Here is a 3,153-nt window from a genome sequence, read left to right as displayed (position 1 = left end):
AAAGCAACAGCTAAGGGTAAGGAAATTCGAACCTTTTTACAGACACCAATAGGTCAGCCCTAAGTTGAGTGAGCCCCATTTGGTGATATTAAAAAAAAATAAAAAATCAAAAAAATAATATGATAAGTTTTAATTTTGAGCAGTTTTGGTGATCGATTAATATTTAAAAAAATGTATATAAATTTTAAAAAATAAAAAATTTGATTTTAAATGCATTTTTTAATATTCTTTACATTATGGTGATGATTAAAAATTCTTTTAATCATTAATACTTACTTTAATTTAAAAAATCGATTCGTTAAAATCCATTTTTTCAATAATTTTCAACTTAATATGTTTTGTTTTAATAATTTATTATATATTTTTTATATTTTAATAGATATAATTTTTTATCTTTTGAATACTTTTTTTAGCGCTCGGGACTTGCCCAATTAAAACTGACCGCATCTCAAGCCATATCCAGTTAATTTTGCGACCACAGATTCTATTGCCTCGTGGCTGGATCGGTGTCGTGGAATTCTGCCAGGTCCCCACTAAGATGGAAGCCCACCAATCAGGCAGATAAATAATTATTGAGGTATTCTTGATAGCATAAAATTACCATCAATTTATTCTCTGTCTGGACCTTTTTGCCATAAAGTCGTGCATAAGGCACATCATATTTACTTAATCATAACGATGGATGGAGTTTAAAATCCTCTATCCTGTATATATATCCACTTTTTACAGGCGGTTTCTTCTGTTTGGAATGCTCTTGAATTTCCATGGATCCACCTGTTATTCCATTGTAAGCTCAATTCCATGTTTTTTTTATTTCTGCATTTTTTTTTATTTTGTTTCAAATGTTACTATTTTATTAACAAAGGCAACGCTTTATAGGTTTCCTGGCTCTTGAAATATCTTATATCATGTTATTTGGTGTTGCTTGAAAAGCAAATGGTGTTACGGATTAGAATTAGGGCATTAAGAATTCTCTGATGCGGGATATCGGTTTTACTGAATTTGCGGCTCTAAGGCCCTCATTGTGGATATTTGGTCACGAATTAAGAAGAGAAATTCATGGAATTGGCTTCTGTACCAGTTATTCTGGCTGATTTGAGGGTCTGGTTGGGGTTTTCATTTCCAAATTTGCAGAAAGAAGCAAGATCAGTGCTTTAGCTTCCTTTTGGGTTATTCCTTTCTACCAGGACAGTGCCCTCTGGTTTTTGTCCATTCAGTTAGCATCTCTTATCTTAATCGTTCTGAAAGCAAAGCATTTTAGAGAAAGAAAACGGACAACAAGAAGATAAACAAGCTCTGTTAAAGCTGGGCTCTTCTTTATTGGGTCTTTATCGGGTTGTATAATGGGGTAAAGCCGGATGCAATTCCTGCAGCATGGACACAACATCCTTCTTTGATCCACTTTCTCTCTCTAGATATAAACCAATTAGAAGCAAACTTTCAGGAAATTTTCGTGAGAACAGAGACCGTAGAGTGAGAAACAAGAGAGAGAAATACGTGTGTTGGAGGCGAAAACAGCATTTGAAGGCATGGAAGAACTTCTTTGGGAAAACCCATGTCACCGCAAAGACTACCGTCTTTCTCTCGTCTCTTCGTTTCTCTTTCTAAACTTACAAAACTTAAATAGCTGTCCTGTAATTCAAATACTAGAGCTAAAGCCGCTAATAATTCAAATACCAGAGCTTAAGCCTCGCTGCTGGCCAGGCCTCTAGCCACAGGGACAAAGCACGGGGCAGGCCATACCCACTGCCATCCGTATAGAGTACAGTTCGAGTGAAACAGAGGATCTTAAAATGACGATCTCGAAGTAGATCTAGATCTTGAAGTACGTCTAGATGAATGCCTCCAGCAGTTCCTGAACTAGATCTCTTGAAAAAGAAGATTAAGAGTACAACTAACTATAGAGAGGGAGAGAGATCTCGAAGCCAATAGACATAGATGAGCCCAAGCAATGCGTTTGTGTGTGAGATATGCAAGAGGGATTTTGAAGCAAAGGGAGCAGTCTACTCCGTTGTTCCCAAATCCAAATTACTTAATATTAATACATTTTAGGACATTGTCTACACACATGGACGTAGGAAGGTCCCATAAGATCATTACTCTTTATAGATATGTTACATCTACATAATTTTTGGAACTTAAGTTTCATAATAAGGGTGAAAATAAATTATCATAAAAGTTTCACACGCAGAAATGCTTCTTTTAACAAGATTTTGCGGTGCACCTAATTTAAGGTTCCTACGTTAAGAGAGAGAAAGAAATAATGCAAAAATCTCACAGAAAAACAACAAAACGCCTAAGATGATGCTAATGAAGGAAAATATAAAATGCTTGCCATGAAATGCTAATGGGCTTGTGTCACACATAATTGTTGTGTCATCCCAAATACATAGATACCAACCCAAGTGTTCGAGATAGTTGTTCAGTATTTTGTACCTCAACATAAAATCCAATACATCAAAAATACCATTAGATATTTTTCTTTAAATTAAAACAATCATATAATGTCCGTACTTTTTCCATAAGCTCATCTACACAGTGTCTTAGATAGGTGGCCCAACGTCCAAACCCCAAGATTTTATATTATATTTATTTTTAGAAAAAATATCTCCTTATCTCTTATTTTTAACTTCCATATCTCATGAGATCCAAGAATCGAAAATATTACTTGTAAGCACAATGTCTCTATCTTTTCTATTTTACAACCCTCTGGACCTCTTAGACTATAAAATTTTTACCCAAACAAATACTAAAATGACAAAACTTCATCTCTCTCTCTTCACCTCCCGATAAGTTTCCCAACCACGGGGTTTAGCTTGAGCTCAAACACAAGCAAACTTCTTATGTGTGTGAGAGAGATGGAGTTTGAGTTTTAAGGAGAGAGATGGAGGTTTGAGAGAGAGAGAGACGATGATGTGTGTGTGTGAGAGAGAGATGGACTTTTGAGAGAGAGAGATGATGATGTGAGAGAGAGACGATGACGTGAGAGAGAGAGAGAGATAGAGTCATTTCATAAGTTGTTGAGGTCAATAATAATACATGGTCAAAAGGGGTTAGGGGGTTGGAAGATAGAAAAGATGAAATCCTTTTGCCTACAAGTAATATTTTCAATTCTTGAATCTGGTGAGAGATAGAAGTTAAAAATAAGGAATA

At 35.3% G+C, this 3,153-nt stretch overlaps 1 long non-coding RNA gene across 1 annotated transcript; it reads left to right on the top strand.

Moving 5' to 3' along the window:
• The first annotated feature begins 621 nt into the window (after nucleotides 1–621).
• LOC148782444 (uncharacterized) lies at nucleotides 622–2,064 on the top strand. Its single transcript, XR_016054462.1, has 2 exons — nucleotides 622–787; nucleotides 880–2,064. It is a non-coding gene; the product is annotated as an uncharacterized LOC148782444 (long non-coding RNA).
• Nucleotides 2,065–3,153: the final 1,089 nt, after the last annotated feature.

Source organism: Amborella trichopoda, chromosome 4, assembly GCF_054954075.1.
Source record: "Amborella trichopoda isolate Santa Cruz 75 chromosome 4, AtrichopodaSantaCruz75HAP2 v2.0, whole genome shotgun sequence".
NCBI lineage: Eukaryota > Viridiplantae > Streptophyta > Magnoliopsida > Amborellales > Amborellaceae > Amborella > Amborella trichopoda.
Note: the sequence above shows the minus strand (reverse complement) of the source record. Positions and strands in the feature narration are given on the sequence as shown.